Source organism: Eptesicus fuscus, chromosome 16 (genome assembly GCF_027574615.1).
Source record: "Eptesicus fuscus isolate TK198812 chromosome 16, DD_ASM_mEF_20220401, whole genome shotgun sequence".
NCBI lineage: Eukaryota > Metazoa > Chordata > Mammalia > Chiroptera > Vespertilionidae > Eptesicus > Eptesicus fuscus.
In genome coordinates, this window is record NC_072488.1 from 57,655,817 (window position 1) to 57,676,765 (window position 20,949).

The 20,949-nt window shown below is 44.5% G+C and overlaps 1 protein-coding gene across 1 annotated transcript in view; it reads right to left on the minus strand.

The window, feature by feature from the left end:
* ACOXL (acyl-CoA oxidase like) overlaps window positions 1-20,949 on the minus strand; it is a 190,815-nt gene that overhangs the window by 78,456 nt on the left and 91,410 nt on the right.

Below are 20,949 nucleotides of genomic sequence, written 5' to 3' on the forward strand. Positions count from 1 at the left end.
CCAGACCCCTTGGGGCACAACCTAATGTGCTGGGTGCCAGGACAGATACCACAAATTCCTTCATTATTATCATGTTAATTGTTCCTGCACCCACCTAAGTATGTGCCTATCATTTTACTTTTTAATCTAATCCCAGGGGTTTCCCTGATTTGCTTTCTCCCGCCTCTCTAGTCTATCATCAATGCATTTCATGTAACCCACCTACATCCCTTTCCTTTGATTGCAATGTATAAATATAGAAGTAACTTGCCATTCTCCGGAGCATTATCTCAATTCATTAAGGTTCTGCTTCCCGGCATATGTCAACAGTTTGGCTCAAATAAACTCACAAAAGTTCTTTACAGCTTTCAATGGTTTTTTATGTTAACACATCCATGTGGACTGAGTCTGTCCTTTGATCAGTTTATACTGTGGTGTGGGACTGTCCCCCCAGGCAACACCATGGACCATTCTTGCAGCACCCTTTGGCCCATGGTTAGGTCAGCCCTCTGCCCCAGGCAGGCCAGGCCCTACAGTCCTGGGTGGGGCAGCATCCTGTCTTTGTACACCTCTGATCTTTATGTTGATTTCTGAAAGAAATTTCACACACACATATGCACACATGTGCACACACATGCATTTATGCTCACACACACATACACAGGCATATACACACAGAAGCACAGTCTACATTAGCAAACAGGGCACACTTGTGCTTCAGACCCCAGTGAAATGAGGATACCCATCCATCCTCAAGGAGAGAGGGGAAGTAGCAATTTGTCTTAAATTTTATACTTGATACTTCATTTGTAATTTTTAGAGTACCATAATCTTTTTAGTGGATAAGGCATCTAGAGTCCATTCCTGGTCCTGTAGCATGGGTGAGAGGTGGTTAGGACCCAGGTGACAGTGAGCATTGTGAGGCAGGTTTTCTACGAGCTCGAGTTCCCAGGCAGTCTGCACTCACAGCTTCCTGTCCCAGGAACACTGCCCGCCCTGCCCTCTGTCCACCCCACCTGACACAGCAGGGTGTGGGACCAAATGAGGCCTTAAAAACTCACCACCCTAACAATAGTGACATCACAGTGTCGGGTCATTTTACAAATTCCATTTGTCCCCACCCTCTTGACTTTCATTTTTAAATGCTGTGATTATAATGTACCCTATTCTATGGCTGTTTGCCTAAAATACTGTCTACTAAAACAAAACCAGACACGGCCATACCCGATCCACTCCTCGGGGGGATATCTGCATGCCTGCCCATGCCTGCACTACACTAGATGCTGGACACCCACCAGGACCAGGAAGGCCAGGCCCAGCCACTGAGCTCACAGCCCGGCACACAGAACCAGACCAGTTGGCATGAGCAGGAAGGCCCTGTGCCAATCACCGTATTTTCCATTTGCTACCAGAAGACCCTTTCAGGAGCCTTCACCAGTGATAGCAAAAGAAGAGACTGACCACAGACCTTCTCATTTCAGTTTGTTGAAAAGTAATTATAATAACAGTACAATTTTCCAGAGTTGCCCATCAAATTTTCTGATTCGAGTGTGCAGTCTCAGCCTGGGCTCAGCACACACAGACATTCAGTGTCTGCAGAACGAACAAGTTTCACCCACTGAGACATGCAGATAAAGCCCAACAAAGAGGCTTGCTCAGGACCTTAGGGGTCGTTTTTGATGCTAGATCTGAGCCCTTCCCTAGTGTGCCTCAGTTTCCCAATTGAGGCACATGCAATCATCCCATTTCCTCTTTGACCCTCAGTTCAATTGGGGTGACAGGCACAGAGCAGAAAGAGGCCACCAAGGGTCTGAGTGGCAGGCCTCTGGTGCCTTCCATCATGGTGATAAGAAGGAGAATTTAGCTAAGTTTCCACCAAGATACAAGATGACTTCACAAAACTAAGGGGATTTCACAGTAAGATCTGGATTCCCAGCCTACCCGAAAACTAACAGGAGCTAGCAACTCTAGACCCCATTCCTATGATGTCATCAGCTGGAGCTCAGAGGCCTCTGGCCCCTCAGCTGGGGCCTGGTTGCCCCCTGCAGTCCCCAGACCCATGTCACTCACTGACATAACCTGCAGGCCTGGGAGACTGATTTGCAGCCCCTGCCACAGTAGATCTCCTTTTTCATCAGGAATAAATTCACACCATCATCCTAACTTGATCAAGTTCTGTGACCATGAGTCTGTGAATTCATTAGGAGAACTCCCAGAGGAGACAGACACTGCTCTGCCTGGCTCTTACAGAGTGACGCCTAGGTGACTCAGCTAGGCATGCAGGAGCCGGCTTTGGCTGTACCTGAGTGTCCTAACCATCTGTTGACCTCAAGAAGGAATATACTTGCCAAGAAGGACTCCTTGTGGTTAACTGGGTTCAAAATCATAACAGAGACTAGGAGCCATTGTTTGTACAGGGGCTTCTCATGCAAACTACATTTCCTGGAAAAGCTGCAGAATGGGCTGCCAAGCCTCCTGCACTGTGTTCCTGCAGGCTGAGCTGTCCCTTATAAAGGGGTTCCAGGTATCATCTTTTAAACAATGGGCTGAGACCTACCCTGTCCAATCAAAACTGCATTTGCATCTTTACTGATCAATGAGAGCAGCTCTGTAACACCAATCTGAATGTGTTATTCCAACCAATCAGGCTGTGCAAACTTGGGTTCTTCATTAGCATAAAAATGGACCAATCAGGAACCAGGACGAGAACTTTCTCTATAAAAAGGGGCCTTCCCTTTAGTCTGGGGGAGCACACGTTCAGTTTCCACCTGAGGCTGTGTTTCACAGGCTGCAAACTGCTCACCTGAACAGTTTCTCCTTTCACCACCCCAGATTGTGGACTCCTGTTGGCCTTGAATAGGTGGGAGGAATCTTTCGTTGACAATTTTCTTGCTAAGACCCTTCAGACACCTTCCCAGGGGGCCTCTGTGCAGGCAGAGCTCTCCGTTTGCAGCCAACCTCACCCCTAACTGCCACACATCACTTCTGGTGGCTGAGCCAAACAACCTGCCTGCAGTGAGACTCTCTCCCTCCTCTGCACACTCTTCAAAACCCAACCCAGTCTGAGCAGAAAGCTGCCTCTCCTCAGAAAGCCCAAGCGTTTCATGCTCCTCCCACACGGGAGTACTTTTCCCTTCGCACTGCCGTGTGCACCTGTATTAACCACAGGTTTCGATGCGTTGACATCTGGGCCCTTGCTGACACCGAAGGGACTGCCCCTCCCAGGGCCAGCCAGTTCCTAGAGAGAGCAAACGACTCCTCTGCGAGCACATTTCCAAGGCGAACCAATCAACGTGAGCCCACACCCCAGCCAACCACCACCTTTGTCCTGCTCTCCCACTCAGGGCCACGCATCTCCCCAGGGCCGGGTACCAGCCAACCAGGAACAGCCCCCATGCACCAGAACCTTCAAATTGATCCAACTAGCCAGTCCTAACCCTGTTAGCCTGCTGCCCTCCCTCCACGTTCCTTCCCATTGAAACTGCAGTGAAGGCTGGTGTCCAGGTCTCCCCACGCTCCCTCTGCCTCCTGACTGCCCTGGTGCTTCCGGGGTGACCCTGTGAAGCATGGCATGCCCCTCCTCTTAGGAACTGTGAGAGCAACTTATCTTCTCCATGGCAGTCATCACCATCCCTGAATAGTAACAAAACCTGTGTTTTAAACAGTCCTTGTGGCAGGACTCAGAGCTCGCTGAGGGCAGGCTGCTCCGCCTTTGGGTGCCCAGCCTGGCCAGGTGCGGTCCCCAGGAGAGACAGAAAGAAGAATGACAGACTGGAGTTGGGCCAGGTCTCAGCAGCTCCATCCCCTGCCCTCCTCATGCTGCCCACCACTGCTCCTTGAATGCTTGCTTGGTACTCAGTGTTCTGATAAAAGGATCTGGGTGGAGCAGTGGGCAGTGACGACAGGGTAGAGGAGGCAAATAAGAGAAAGACCCAGCCTGCCAGCAGCCCCACCCACTGCTGGTTTGTTTTGTGTGTTTTGCTATGGACTGAAAAGAACCCAATGAGTGGGGAGAAGGCGGGCAGCACCACGCTTTCCCTCCCTCTGGACCGACACTGACTTCCCAAAGCACTGAGCCACGTTCCTGCCAGCCTTGCCCCGAGATGTGTTCTTTGGCTTCTCCAGGGGAATGTGTGACTCTACAGGCTCGTCCTTCTCCTGCCCAGAGATGCAGCCAGAGGTCAGCCCCGACAGCCACCAACCGCCCCAAAGCTGGCAGCCGGACTCCAGCGGCAGCAGCAGAGAGGCGGGCCTCAAGACCGTGCTCTGAGATGGCGTGGGCAGTGCGGGCGCCCTGCCCTGCCACTCTGTGGTCACCCTCCTGACCGCACTGAGCACCGCGCAGGCCCCGGCCCTCCTCTGGCTGCCAGGTCCTGGGGCTCAGCCCTGTGGCCAGCCAGCAGCCATTGCGCCAGGCGCCCTTACTACTCCAGGTTGCCATCTATATGGGCACATGATTCTTCCAGTCCTTTTCCTCCACTGGGTGACTATTTCTCCTTAAAAATATATGCAAAAGCTATATTTTTCTCTGTAAATGTAATTTGTAATTTCAGTTCTGGAAAAAATCTCAATGTCACTGAGCTCAAATTTTTCCTGATCTTTAGAAACAAGTGACGTGTGTGCACGCGCACATCATCCCCGTGAGGATGCAGCCGCCGCTCAGAGTGCTGTGAACGATGCTGTGTAAAATTACGGATTTGAAAAGCTATTTCTGGATCTCAGCAACTTGTAAGAAAGAGAGGAAATGTCTATTTTGGGTTGTTTTATTTCATTCCCACTCAATTCTGAACACGGCTGCTTGAAGCAACATTCATGGGAAGTGACACGGCTATTAATCAGCAGCGGCTACTGCACAGCAGCCGCGCGGGGAGGCCGTCCCGCCTTCCTGCGCTCCCTCCGGCCGCTCCTCCCAAAGGAGGCCAGTGACCTACTAAAAAGATAATTGCTTCTCCTGTTTCCTGCTCCGCAGCATCACTGCATCGGCCTACTCTGATGACATCCCCTCAAACCAGAAGGAGAGGAGCTTTGCGGCTGGGCCTTTGCCTTCACCCCAAGACTTCCTGGGGTGCCAGCCGCTTTGCAGGCAGACCTGTGCCGAGACGTCAGGCTCAGCCTGTTGCAGGCCCCTGTTTTGGTGCTCAGACTTCCAATGTGTGTGTGTGCCATAGAGACAAATGCTTCTTTAACTGTAGCCTTCGCTGTGGTTCACTGTGGGAGAGGGCCCGAAGGAAGAGCTCTCCACGCGCCCTTCCGTCTGCAGAATTCCCAAGGAAGAACTTGTGCACCTTCCACACGCCCATTCTCCTCCTCCCCTCAGCAGGCTGTCAGCCCAGCACCAGGGCCGGGAAGATGACCCCCAGTGGTTGGGATGGATCCATGATAAGGACTGTTTTTAAACACGACTGTATTTCGAGAGGGAGAGAAACGAGGTGCTTTGTTGTCAGTTCCAGAAAGGCCGATGCAGTCCTCTAATGGGGACTCCGAGCCGGGCTATTTCTGGCGCTGGCGCGGCTCCAAGAAGGCGTCCAGATTCGGGAAGCCAAGGCCGGTCCTCAGCGCCCAGCACCGTGGCTTCTAGCAGCAGGAGCGGCACCACAGGCCTGCGCCCAGCGCCCGCATCCCAGCCATCGCTCCTCCACCTGCTCCGCAGGGAAGGGAAGGTGAGCGAGTTTGAAGTCCAGCCAGCCCTTGGCCTCCCAGCAGGAAAAGGACGGCGCTGAGAAGCGAAGGTGGGCAGGCCTCGAAAGCAGCCTCCACGGAGCCCAGCGCAGTGCCAGCACCTGAGAGACCTCGGGGCAGACCAAAGGGGAGCAAAAACAAGGGTGCTGGCAAGACCTGGAACACCACCAGGACCCCAGGGAGGAAGCCAGGGCAGACCAAAAACCTGGAGAAGGGGGAAGAAGAGGGCATCTTGCAGGAATCCTCCGAGAAGGAGCAGTGACCGCGCCACCATTCCTCACTGAGGAGCAGGTTCCTTCTGGGACAGCTCCACTCCCACTACTCCGCCCCTTCCCCTGGCCCGGCCACCCTCACACACACCTGCGCCCGCCTGCCGACCACACCACACAGCACACCAGCCGGGCCCTGGTGGCCCAAGTGGGGAGCAACTCTCCTTTGGTCTGGTTCCCAACAACCCCCTCACCCCATGCCATCCCCCTGCCCTCCTGACAACACTGATTTCCCACTTGGCTGCACCCCATGTCTGCTGCCTCCCTGCTCCCTCGGTGGTGGGGACATTGCTGACTGGGTTCTTGGTTTAGGGGATCCCTTCCCCACGCTTACCTCTGGCTTCCCTTCCTTAAAGGGGCCCGAGCCCCATCTCACTCTGACATGTCCACAGCACTGTCCTGGCAGCAACACCTGTGGCCATGGATAGGGCTGTTTGACCCCAACTAACCTGTCTCACCAGGTGCGGCTCTCACCCTTACCTTCCTTCCATGAGGTGCCTAGCCCTGCACCAGGTTGACAGCGCTCCTGGGGCACAGGAGGGAAGGCAGAAGGGCTGTGAGCCCCCAACCCATCTGCTTCCACTCCCTCACATGGGCACTACAAGGAGCGAGCCTTGCCCACGCCCACCCCCTGCTCCTCCCCACCCCCCAAGGTTCTGGTTCCATCTTTCCTCTGTTCACAAACTGCCTCCGCAGTTGTGTTGTGATTAGTTCCATGTTTCATTCTTAGACACCTGTCATTGCTGCTGCTACCAGCGCCAAGTGTTCACCCTCACTGCCTCCTGTCTGCCCACACTCCCCTCCCAGATGCTCTTGGGAAGGGGCCAGGGGAAAAGCAGGCTGGGAATGGACTGCCCCAGTCCCAGGGAAGATGGGGCTCTGCCCCTAGGATGCTGCAACAGAGTGAGCAGGGGCCTGTGTTGACAGTGGAGAGTGTAGGGCCACCTTCTCCCCCTGTTCTGCTGAGGAGGAGGTAGCCATTATTTGTCCCAACCTAGGCCTCCCCTCTGGTTTCCTACTTGCAGTCATTTGAATAAAGTATATCCTTTTCTGGGGAAGGAAGGAAGGAAGGAAGGAAGGAAGGAAGGAAGGAAGGAAGGAAGACTTCCAGGGAGCAGAAAGCCATGTGAACTTGCGAGCACAGACCCTGGTGCCATGTGTCTCAGCCAGACAGGGCAGAGATACAGCCTTGGCCGATCCTTTCCCCTGTTCTCAAAGGTCCCCCAAAACCAAAGTGCCAGGAACATGAAGGTCCCACACAGGAAGCTGTGGGTTTCAAGTTGTGGCCGGCGTCCAGTGGGCTCTGGCATTCAGCCCCCTGAGGCCACAGAGCATAGTGCCCCATGGAGCAGGCTGCAAGACCATGGGGTGGGATTTGCACTGTCTCCCCCCACAAGCGATGGACAACCTTGTGGAGACCCAGGAGCCCTTCAGCTAGGAGATAACATGGGGCAGAAGAACCTGCAGCGCTGTCTCCATATTTCCAGCGAGTGGCCACTTCTGGACAACATTACAGCCCGAGGGTGTAGCCAGTGAGCCCTGACTGTCAGGAACCAGGGGAGGCGGCCGAGTCACCTGGATCTGAAGGGTGGCCAATTCCAGCTTCTTCCTGGAGGGTGCATTGTACAAACAAGAGTGGGTCTGCCCACCACACCGAGGCTAAAACCCCTTTACAGTAGACACCAGTGAACAGGGCTGCCTTGCCATTGAGTTTGTTCCGGATACTCTTCTGGAACCTCATGCTGCCCATGGGAGGCCAAGGGACCAAGTCAACATCACATCACCCCAGGCATCACAGGAGGGGAGGCAGGAGATAGTGGTTAAAACCCAGGCTCTGGATCAGACACACCTGGTTTACACAGAGATCTGACACCTGCAGTGTTATCCTGGGCAAGTTACAACAATTTGCTGCACCTCACACTCCTCAGCCATAAGACAGGTCTGCGAGTGATGGTGAGGACTGAGATATTGCCGTACCTGTTTAGTACCATACCTGACACATAGTAGGTGTTCAAGGCGTGGCAGGTGCCATCATCACACTCATTACCATTATTCCCAGTTCCTAGGATTCCCCCCTATTCTATTCATTCTTGATCTAGAAAAGCCATTTAGAAATTTCCCCAAAGAAGCACTCTTTCTTTTCATTTAACCCAAACAAAGCACTAACCTATCCTGTAGCACTAAAACTGCTATAAAAAGAGTTTCGGAGGGAAGAGGAAAGTCTCTTTCACCCAACCTTAAAGATACTGAAATTGCTGACAGCAAAGAGAGCAGGCTGACTACTGAAGTGCTAGAAAAGGTGTGTGTGTGTGTGTGTGTGTGTGTGTGTGTGTGTGTGTGTGTGTGTTAGGAAGCATATGAAGCTCCCTAAGAGCAGCTGCCCCTTTCCTGCACCCTAGAACACCAGTCAACTCTTCTTTTCAAATCCAAGGGAGGGACAAAGTGGACAAAACAAAGCCAGAGAAGGTGGTGGCAACCTCCATGTTGCCATCGAAGCAGCAGCTTCTGCCCAGAGCCCACAGCCGCCTCTAGAAAGGACCCTGAACGTTGTTCAGAGAGTCCCCGCCCCCAGGAAATTAATTCACTTCCTAGAATCACAGCCTTAGTAATATCTGTGAGTGGCATGGTGGTTAATGGTAGTCGTCAGAACTGCGACTCCTTGAGATTTCTCCTTTTTTAAAAATCATATCCTAATGAATACAAAACAAAATTATGGTGTGGGAGACATGGAGCCATAAATTATAGCTGAGACTGCCTGTGGTGGGCTAATGATTTCACTGTGGGATTATTTTCATGTTTTTAAAAATTGCATCTGTATAGAGAAGTCTTCCATCATGAGCACCACTGCAGAGATACTGCAGGACCCCAAGCACTTCAACCCTCCACCACCACCACCCCAGCCAGCTCCTCTCTCCTCTTCCCCTCCAACCTATAGCAGGTGCAGGGTCTGTGTGCATCCTGTCTGCCCAACAGCCAGCCAGAGCCTGCCGACATTCTGGGGAATCCTGTGTATGTGCAGTGAAAGAAAAAAGGCAGACAGGAAGGCCCAAACAAGCTCTAGGTCCCCCACCCCCACCCCCCGGAGGTTGAGCATCAGATGACAGCCATCCTTAGGGTTGGTATCCATGTATTAATGCTTTCGGCTGACTTTAGACTCTCCCTGGCCAAGGGACATGCCTGAGGACTTAAGGGCAGGCTGCTGCCTTCACATTCCCTTTTAGTCCACAGCCTGAAAGGTAAAGCAGGCTGTCTACTGAAGTGCTAGAAAAATTGTGTGTGTGTGTGTGTGTGTGTGTGTGTGTGTGTGTGTGTGTGTATGTTAGAAAGCATATGAAGCCGCCTAAGAGCAGCCGCCCCTTTCCAGCACCCAAAAACACCAGTAGACTCTTCTTTTCAAACTCAAGGGTCTTTCAATCCATTAACATGGTATGTCTTCCAGTTCTTTAGATAATCTTTTATCAATGTTTTGTAGCTTTCAGCCTATAAGTCCTATACATGTTTTGTTCCATTTGCACCAAAGTATTTAACTTTTTATGAGCAATTGTAAATGGCATTATATTTTAAATTCTGGGATCTTTGTGTTCATTGCTAGTATATAAAAATACAATTGACTTTTGTATGTTTATTTTGTATCCTGTGACCTTGCTGAACTCACTTCTTAGTTCTAGCACTCTTCTGGAAATTCCTTGGAATTTTCTACATAAACAGTTACATCATCTTGTGAGATAATGGGGAAAAACATATATTGGTCTTTGATCCCCGATTCTGGCACAGAGCTCTTAAAACCTTTGTCATTTGCCGAGTGATAAGGGAGTCTTTTGTTCTAATGTGGTGACTCCGAGTGGGCTCCTGATAACTCCTGGATGACGGCTGGTCACCTGCAAAACTAAGCCATGATTAGAAGCTTGGAATTTTCAACCCCACCCTTCGTTCTCTTGAGGAAGAGTAGCTAGAAATGGAGTTAATGATTGATCATGCCTGTGATTAAGCCTGCATAAAACCCCAAAAGGGTGAGGTTCAAAGAGCTTCCAGACTGACTAATACACCCACACTTGGAGGATGACACACCCCAACTCCATGGGGACAGATGCTTCTGTACTGAGGACCCACCCAGACCTTATACTAAGCACCTCTCCATCTGGCTGCTCGTCTGTGTTCCTTAACCTATCTTTCAATAACAGTTGTTTTCCTGAGTGCTATCAGCCCCTCCTGCATATGAATCAAACTTGAGGATGAAGTCATTGGAGCCTCTGATCTGTAGTTGGTCAATCAGAAGCACAGGTGACAACCGGAGCTTGTGACTGGGGTCTGAAGCGGGGATGGGACAGCCTTGTGAGCCCTTACCTATGAGATCTGACACTGCATCTAGAGTGTCAGAACTGAGTTAAGTTGTGGCACATCCAGTTGGCATCAGGCTTGGTTATTCTTGTGAGGAAAAACCCACACACATTTGGTGACCAGTGTCAGAAGTGAAGTGTTCTGGGTGAGTAGTAAAGGAGGTTCAGAGGACACAGTAGCACACAGTAGGAAAGAACTAGGTTTCTCCCTACATGTTAGGGACAGAAATAGAATATTGGGGACTAGCTATTAGTTATAAGAAATATTAATTATATTCTGCTCACCCTGATTGTTTTGTTCTGATTAAAGAAAGCAGATGGCTGGGAGTTGTATGCCCCCATGACCTGGGAGTCAACCTTGGACCTGAGAGTCAACCTTGGAATGCATGCAGTCCACTCTCATTCAAGAACTGTTATCATGGAAAGATTAACAACTTTGTTTCCCAAACAATGGAGTTGCACCTCTGCCCACATTGCCTACATCCCCATGCCTATAATACCCATTTTGCATACCCACTCTTATTCCTTTTGCCTACTTCCCCAGGTAATTTTGGTCCCACCCAATATGAGCAGCTGGCTTATGGGGATTGCAGAGCAGAGTTTTGTGGATGAAGTGCTGCGCTCCCATACCACTGGCATTATTGGAATAAGCACTCCTATGTGATTCAACCCTGTCTCGGCTTAATTGGCTTAAGTAGTGACAGGCAGCCCAGACCTATTGGTTGTCTGGTTTCATACAGAGAAAGAAAAAAATTAGATTTTTCCTTTTTTACATCTGAATGTAGAAAAGTTTTATTACTTCTTTCCCAATCTATATGGTTTTTATTTCTTTTTCTTGCCTTATTGCATTGGCCACAACTCCCATCACTATCCTATATAATAAAGAGCTAAACATGCTAATTAGATCAGATGGCAGAATGACCTTCCTGAACGACCTTATGGAACGACCTTCCAGAACAACCAGTGGACCAGGTGTGGGGAGTGGGGCCGCAGGGCCGAGAGGCAGCTGAGTCCCTTGCACAAATTTCGTGCATTGGATCTCTAGTATTGAATAAGAATGGTGAGAGAAGATATTGCTGCCTTATCTCCATAGAGGGAACATTCACTCTTTCACCATCAAGTATAATGTTGAATTTATGCTCTTTTTATATGATGATATTCCACTTTAATAGAAAAGATCCCTCTTATTATTTTAAAGCTTGTTTTATTTCACCTGGGCATATTTAAGAGCCTTTTTCATTTTTTAAATTTATTTATTTTTCCTTTTTATTGAATTGATCAGGGTGATACTGGTTAACAAAAGTAGGCAGGTTTCAGGTACACAATTCTACAACACATCACCTGTACACCATGTTGTGTGTTCACCACCCCAAGTCAAGTCTCTGTCCATCAGCATTAACTGCCCCCCATACCCCTCCTCCACTTCCACAACTTCCTCTCATCCCTACAATCACCACACTGCTGTCCTTGACCATGAGTTTTTCTCTCTTTTTTGCTCAATTCCTCCCCTCTCCCCAAACAGCCCCTCTCCCAAAAGTTGTTAGCTGCTCTCTATTTGAATCTGTCACTATTTTGCTTGTATTGGAACCGTGACCTCCTGGTTCATAGGTCGACGCTTAAGCATTGAGCCATGCCAGCTGGGCTACCACAGCTTTTTTATATACTTGAATTTATGCTCTTTACCAAGTTAAGCAAATTTCTCACTATTTCTATTTGAATAAGTTTTTATTAAGAATGTAAGTTAAAATTTTCAAATGCCTTTCTACACAAATTGATAATAATTATGTGATTTTTCTTCTTTAGCTTGTTATTATGGTGGATTACATTGATTTTTTAATATTAAACCAGCATTGCATCCCTGGAATAAACCTCACTTGGTCATGTTGTATAAATCTTTTTATCCATTGCTAAATTCTATTTACTAATATTTTACTAAGAATTTTTGTGTCTATATTCATGAAGAATATTGCTCTATAGTTTCCTTTTATTATATTGTCTCTAATTGGTTTGGGGATCAGGATATGGTTATTTCTACAAAATGAATTGGAATTCCTCTTCTATTTTCTAGAAGAGTTGTTCAGAATTGTTAATTCTTTGTTAAATGTTTAGCAGAATTCTCCAATGAAACCATCTGGCCTGGGGATTTTTTTTTAAGAGTTTTAAAATAATTCAATGTCCTTAATAGTTATAGGGTTATTCGAACTGTCTCTCATATTGGGTGTTTTGTGTTTTGGGAAGTAATGATTCATTTCATATAAGTTTTTAGATGTTCCCACTTACAGAGTTGTTCCCACTACTCCCTTATTATCTTTTTGGTGTTTTCAGTGTCTGTGATATTACCCATTTTATTAATTTGTGGTTTCTCCTATTGTTGTTGTTTTTGTTGTTGTTATTTTTGTTTGTTTTTTGGTCATTCTTAGGTTTGTCTATTTTATTTTATTTTTTGAAAAGCTCTGCTTTATTGATATTCTCTGTTGTTGCTGTTTTCAATTTCATTCATATCTGCTCTTATCTTTATTATTTCATTCCTCTGCTTCCTTTCAGTTTATTTTGTTCTTTTACTAGGTTAAAGAAGAGCTTAGATATTAATTGGAGGTGGAAGTTAGATGTTGATTTGGGACTTTTCCTCTTTACTAGTGTATGCATTAGTGCTACAACCTTTCCTCTCAGAACTGCTTGAGCTGTATCCCACAAATTTTGATATATTGTATTTTCATTTCCATCCAGTTCTATATGTTTCTAAATTTTTTCTTGAGAATTTCTCTTTTTTACTGTGGTTATTTAGAAGTGTGTTGTTTAGTCTACATGAATTTGGAGATTTTTTTTTTCTGTTGTCTTTCTCTTACAGTTTTCTAGTTTGAATCCCATCGTGGTCAGAAACATACTCTGTGTAACTTCAGTTTTTAAAAATGTGTTGCAGCTTCCTCTATGGAACAGGATATGGTCTATCTTGGTAATGTCAGGAGGCACTTGAAAAGAATGTGTACTCTGCTTTATTGATTTATTTGTTTATTTATTTTTGGTGGTGTTCTGTAATATCAGTTAGATCCTGTTGGTTGATGATGTTGAGTTTCCCTATATCCTTGTTGATTTTCTGTCTCGTTGTCATACCAATTGCTGAAAGAAGAATGTTGAAGTCTCCCATTATAATTGTGGATTTGTCTATTTCTCCCTTCAGTTCTACGAGCTTTTCTATCACATATTTTTCAGTGCACATTTAGGATTACTATACCGGTATCTTTTTGATGGAGTGACCCTTTTATCATTATTGAATGTCCTTCCTTGTCTTTGGCAATTTCTCTTCTCTGAAGTTTATGTTATATGAAATTAATGCAGTCACCCTGCTTTTCTTTAGCTAATCTTTCCAAAACTTATTGTTTCCATCCTTTTTCATTCAACTTGCCTATATAATTATATTTGAAGTGAGTTTCTTATGGACAGCATAAAGTTTGGTTATAATCTACTTTGCCAACCTGTGTTTTTTAACTGAATTATTTAGACCATTTACATTTAGTACAATTATTGATATGTTAGAGACTAAATCTGACTTTTTTCATTGTTCCCTCTGTTTTTAATTTCTCTATTTTATTATTCTTGCCTTTTTTTAGATTATTTGAACGTTTTAAAAATTCAATTTTGATGTATATATAGCGTTCATGAGTGTATCTGTCTGTATAGCTTTTTTAGGGATTGCTCTAGCTATAGCATTACATATATATGTTTATCACAGCCTACTGTGTCAATATTTTACCACCTCAAGAGAAGAATAAAAACCTTACCTCTCTTACATCCCTTTACCCTCCTCTGTGTATGATATAATGGTCTTAATATTTCCTCTACTTTCATTTTTCATATAAGACAGCATTATAACTTTTGGTCCAACTATCAAACATAATTTAGGGAACTCAAGAGAAGAAAATTTATTGTATTTATCTACATTTTTGTTACTATATTCCTTCCTTCCTTCCTTCCTTCCTTCCTTCCTTCCTTCCTTCCTTCCTTCCTTCCTTTCTTCCTTCCTTCCTTCCTTCCTTCTTTCCTTCCTTCCTACCTTCCTTCCTTCCTGATGCTCCAAGGTCCCTTCTTTTGTTTTCTTCCTGTTTAGAGAATTTTCTTTAGCTATTCTTTTCTGATATACCTGACAAATTCTTTTAATTTTCATTCATCTGAAAATGTCATGATTTCTTTTTCATTCCTGACGTTTTTGTTGGTGTATGGTTCTAACTCGATAGTTCTTTTCTTTAAGTGCTTAAAAAGAGTCATGCTTCCTTCTGGCCTCCATGGTTTCTGATGATAAATCTATGATTCAAACTGTTCCTTTCTCACTGCTTTCAATATATATATATATTTTTTTCAGTTTTCAGAAGTTTCACTATAATGTGTGTTGGAGTGACTTTGTATGGGTTTATCCTCTTTGGAATCTACTGAACTTCTTGAACCTGTAGGCTATGTCTTTTGCTAAGTTGGGGGGTCAATCATTATTTCCTGAAGTGCTTTTTCAGCCCTGCTCTTTTTCTCATTTTTTTTTTGAGACTTCAAAGACATAAGCATTAGATCTTTTGTTATAGTCCCACCAGTTCCTAAGGCTGTCCTTGTTTATTTTTATTTTTTAGTCTAGTTTCTCTGTGTTGTTCAGATTGGGTTATTTCCATTGTTTTATTTTCTAATTCACTGGTTCTGTCCTCTTTCCTCTCCATTCTACTGTTGAGACCATATACTAAATTTTTTACTTACGGTACGTTATTGCATATTTCTATTCTAATATTTCCATTTGGTTCTCCTTTATATCTTCCATTTCTTTGCTTAGATTTTCTTTTCTTAACCAAGACTTTCTATTTTTTCATGTTTTGAGTGTGCTTGTAATTGCTCTTTGAAGCATTTTTATGATGACTGCTGTAAATATTTTTCAGGTTATTCTCACATGTCTGTCATCTTGATGTTGACATCCATTATTACCATTTTTTCCATTCAGTTTGAGAGCTTCCTGATTCTTTGTGTGACAAGTGATTTTTATTGGAACAGGTACATTTTCAGAATGTATTGTGAGACTCTGGATCTTATCTAAACCTTCTGGATTTCCCTGACACAATGTAGCAAGGAGGGGAGTCATTCCTGACCAGTGGAGGTAGAAGGGTAGGTTCTCACTTGGTCTCCATTGGCACCCAAGTCATGGGGATGAGTTCCTCGTTATTGCTGGGTAGGGTGGGAGTTCTGGCTCCCCAGATAGTCTCCACTGACATGCAGTGGGTGGAGTGTCATTGCTGCTGAGTGGTAGTGAAAGTTCCAACTTTCCCCTTGGCCGCTTCTGACACCACTGCAGTGAGAGGTGGGAGGAGGTGCGGAGTAGAAGTCGATGTCCATGCTCCCCATATGGCCTCCACTGACACCACAGATGTGGAGCCCCTCTCCCCTGCCATGGCGAGAGTCTCAGCTCCCTGCATGGCCTTCTCTGACAACACCATGTTGGTGGAGCGGGGGCACCTTGTTACAGCATAGGTAGGGCAGAAACCTAGACCTTTGCTGGCATGGGGCAGGAGGGCACAGTTCTTCCTGTGGTGTTTGACTAACATGCACCAATACTGTCTGAAAGTTTTCTGTCTTGCTAAGTGTCCTTTCCTTTGACTAGAGAAAGCCGACTTCATTGAAACTGTTGTTTGGCTGTCCTCACTGGTGTTTCTGGGTTGTCAGCCTCCTTGGTACCCAGTCTAGGGTAGATGAGACAAAAAGGGAACAAGGGATTGCCCACTATGTCATTCCTTGGATTCAAGGCCTTGCTGGTCTGCTTTCATGTCTCCACCTTTCAGAGTCTCCTTGTATTTGTTTTATATGTAACGTCGAGGCTTTTTAATTGTCCTTAGTGGGAGGAATAGAGAAAAGCATACCTACTTCATCTTCCCAGGAGTGTGATCCTATTGTAAGTTCCCAAGCATGACATATTTGGGTTTAAATTTTAGTAAGTTCATCTGGCAGAAGTATGATAATGGATTGATAATGTATTAGACTTATTTAGCTTCCACATACATAAAGAGAGATAGAGACAGAGAGAGAAAGAGAGGTCATGCAGAAATGTTAATATATAACATGTCCTTCCTTTTAAAAATCTCTTAAAGATGTACCACTACTTTCATAATAATCTATCGTGAATAAGGAAATGTTACATGGTAAATGTGTATAAAATTATAGACATCTCAATGCCAGAAAAAGGTAAAATGGACAAGTATGTGTGTTACTATCAAGGGATAATGAATATCTCCAGCATATATTAATATATTCAATTAGCAATATATCATGAAGAGTTCTATATACTGTTTTTCTGTTTACCTAGTAATATTTCATTGTAGGTAATTTCCCATGTCATTAAATTTCCTTGAAATCACAATTTTAATGATTTCCTTAGGGTAAATGTCTAGAAAAAATATTACTGGATCAAAAAAAATGTAATCCTTTTTTTAAAGATCTAGACACATATCACCAACTAACTTTCCAAAAAGATTGTATCAATTTTTATCTCTTCTCCTAGGGCATAAGATTGCCCATCTTAATACACTTGTGCCAGAGCTGAGTATTGTTCTGTCCAAAGTTTTTGCTAATTTAACAAAGTAAAAAATGACCTCATTTTAATTCACTTTTCTTTGATCACTATAATTTAGTTTGTTACATATTGATTAGCCATGAATATTTTTTCTTTAGTTTGTCGGTATTACGTTGCCATTTATATACGGTGATGCTAGCATTGTTCTTATTTATACATAAAGGCTTTTTATATATTAAGGAAATTAAACCATTTTCAGTCATATTTGCTTAACTATTTCTCTACTGTGCCATGTTTTACCTTTGCTTTTGAAATATGTACATTTTTAAATTTTTACATAATCACTTTAACACTTTTTTGGGGGGGATTTTTTTCTCTTCGGAATGTTTTTGAAACTACGCAAAAGGATGAGTCACTTTTCCCCTTCATCTATGTTATTTTGTGGTTTGTTTTAACTTTAGAGATAAGCAGAGGTGAGAAATGTAGGTCTAGCCCAGTGAGATACAGGAATAAATCTACTAACACAGTTCACTGCAGCAAATGTCACCAGGCTGACCTGACCCAGGAAGGATCTATGAAGGTGAACAGACTTGCTCAGATCTGCTTAAAATAGCCGGTCCCTGGTCCCAGACAATTCCCTTGATCTTCCTCCTTCCAATCGACTTGGCAGGCAAGTCCTTGCTTTAACCTCTCTCCCACTTTATTCTCTAATCTGCCAGGAAATTAATGCAAGTCCTGAGCCTCCCTAAACACAGCCTTTTCCAGGCGTGCTTTTTCATCTTTGATTCTCAAATTGAAATAATATGTAAAAGCAAGCTTTGCTATTCTGTTGGCAACAGCATATGTGCCTTCAAGAAATATTTATTTTAGGAAAACAATCTCTTTGAGTGGGTCTGTATTGTAATAACCACCCCTCCCAGCATAAACTAAACACTTCATTCTCCATCTGTTTCTCTCTACCCAGTTCTTGGGCCTCATTTAAGTCCAGCATCTGAACGTCAGGTGTCAGATGAACACATCTGTCCTTAAAGCAATGGAAAGTCCCCTCAGCTGGAGTTGTCCCAAGAACACTCCCCATCGGTTTGCTGCCCTGGGCCGCAGGTGGGCCTGCGTGGTGCCTGTGACAGGCGCAGGTTCCCGGGCCTTCATTTCATGACATTCGTCCTTCACCGCCCAGACTCCCTACCACGCTTTGCCCTGAAATGTCCACTACCCTGTTACCTGGCCCCAGGCCTCCTGAGCATTCCCAGCGGGCCGTGCCATCATCTGCGTTGTGACGAGCCCAGCGCGTTTCTTTGAACTGATGTATCCTTGCACATAATTAAAAATGTAAAACAAAATAACCCGACTGTTGTTTTCTTTACAAAAAACATTTCCAAAGTTAACAATTTATTATTCCTGTGACAAAAATAATTCATCAGCTTCGCAAGGATACTGCCTGGAAATAAACTTCCACAAGGTCATTTGAGTTTTTGTGTATGATCTTAGGATACTGGAAAGTTTCCAAATCATGGGATGCTAAAAAAACGTGACGCTAGGTGACAGCGTGGTGAGTGCACTTCGAAGGGGCGCGGGGAGGCGAGTCAGGCTGGACCCCAGAGACGCCGCCAGGAGTCAGGAGCCAGGCTCCCCGTTCCACACTCTCAGCTCTGAACCTGGGACAACAGCAAACCTCTGGACTTTGCTCCTCAAGGGAACCTGCACGGACTCAACCACGTTTGCTAACCTCCATGCAACGGTACTAATACCCAAATACTTCACTTAACCACTGTCATACAGATTTAAACAGAATGCAACAATGTTCTCTTATAAGAGATGCACCTTAGATTCAAAGATATACATAAGTTCAAAGTGAAATGATGAAAACAGGTACATCATGCAACCAGAAGAGCTGGAATGGGTACGCTAATATCAGAAAATAGACTTAAAAACAAAAATGTTACTAGAAATTCAGAGGAACACGCTATAAGGAAGAAATAAGCTACCTGTGTTTGTAGATACCGTGAATTTTTATATAGAAAATCCTAAGGAATCCACTAAAAATCTGATAGGACTAATAAACAAGTTCAGCAAGGTTGCAGGCTATAAAAATCAACATATAAAAATTAATTTTATTTCTGTACACTAACAATGATCAATCCAAAAATGGCATTAAGAAAACAGTTCCATTTGTAATAGCACCAAAGAGAATAAAATACACAGGAATAAAAATTTAACAAAAGAAGTGTAAGCTTTATACACTGAAAACTACAAATATTGTTGAATAAAATTACATAGCTAAATAAATGAAATATATCCCACGTTCCTGGCTGGGAGATTTAATATCATTAAGATGGAAATAGCCCCCAAACTGATCTACAGAGTCAATGAAATCCCCATCAGAACCCAAGCTGCTTTTCAGAAATTGACACAATGCTCCTGAAATTCACACAAAAATGGAAGGGACCCAGAATAACCAAAACAATTTTTTAAAAAGAATAATGTAAAGCTCCCACTTCCCAATTTGAAGTCTTACTGCATAACTACAGTAATCAGGACAGGGTGGCATGGCATAGGATAGACACATAGATCAATGGAGTCAAATTGAGAGTCCAGTAATACATCCTTACATTTGTGGTCCATTGGTATTTCCATGGGGTGCTGAGGCAAATCAATGGGGAAAGAGCAGTCTTTTCAGCAAATTGTCCTGGGACAACTGGGTGTCCACATGCAAAAGAATGAAATTAGAGTCCTTCCTCAGACCATACATAAAAATTAACTCAAAGTGAATCACAGACCTAAATATAGGGGCTAAAACTCTACCGCTCTTAGGAGAAAGTGTAAGAATAAATCATGACATTGGTTTGGATAATGGTTTCTTAAGTTTGACACCTAAAGCAACAAGAGGAAGGCAAAAAAAAAAAAAAAGACATGTTGGACTTCATCGAAATGTAAAACTTCTGTGCTTCAAAAGACATCATCAAGAAAGTGAAAAGACAACCCACAGAATGGGGGCAAATGTTTTCTAATTATCTATCTGATAAAGGACTTGCATCCAGAATATATAAAGAACTCTTGCAACTCACTAGTAAAAATAACCCAATTTAAAAACGGGTATAGGATCTAAATAGACATTTCTCCAAAGAAGATATGCAAATGGTCAATAATCACATGGAAAGATGCTCAATATCACTAGTCACCAGAAAAATGCAAACCAAACCCCTGATCAAATAGTACTTCACCCCACTCGGATGCCTGTAATAAAAGAGACAGACAACAACAAGTGTTGGTGGGGAGGTGGAGAAATTGGAACCCTTAGGTACTGCTGGCAGGAAGGTCAAATGGTGCAGCCGCTTTGGTAAACAGTCTGGCAGTTCCTTAAACATACAGTTACCATATGTCCCAGCAATCCTACTCCCAGGTAGAGAGACGAAAACATACAACCACACAAAACTTGGGCACGACTCTTAATAGGAGCATTTTTTTCACAATAGCCAAAAAAGTGTGAGCAACTCAATATTCATCAAGTGACACATGGGCAAATAAAATGTAGTCTATCCATACAGGGGGATATTATTTGGAATATAAAAAGGAAAGAGGTTCTGATACATACTATGGCATGCATAAATTTGGAAAACATTATGTTAAGTGAATGATGTCAGTCACAAAATAATGCATGTTGTACAGTTTTACTAATATGAAATGCCCAGATAGGCAAATCTTGAGACAAAAGGTAGATTATTTCTCATCTAAGGTGTAAGGCGGGAGACGAGTAATGGATGTGACTGCTAATGGGTACAAGATTTCTTCTGGAGGTTGACAAAAATTTTGTTTAAGTTAGATTGTGGTGATGGAAGCACAACTGTGAATATGTTAGAAAGCATTGAATTATATACTTTAAATGGGCAAATATTATGGTAGCTGAAATATATCTTGATTTTACTTTGTCACGAGCTCTTGAGTCCCAGCCCCAGAGTCAGAAACTCGCTGCTGTGGACGAGGCTGTGTGTGCCTCTCACCCAGGCGGGTACGGCGTGAGGCAGTGCATGCACGTGTGTGAACATGAAGAACCCACAGAACAAGGCAGAATAGCAACAAAAATGTCCCCATATGTTCATTTTGAAGGTACAATGGGGGACTGCTGAAACGGAAGACAAAGCCCATTCAGGAGCAG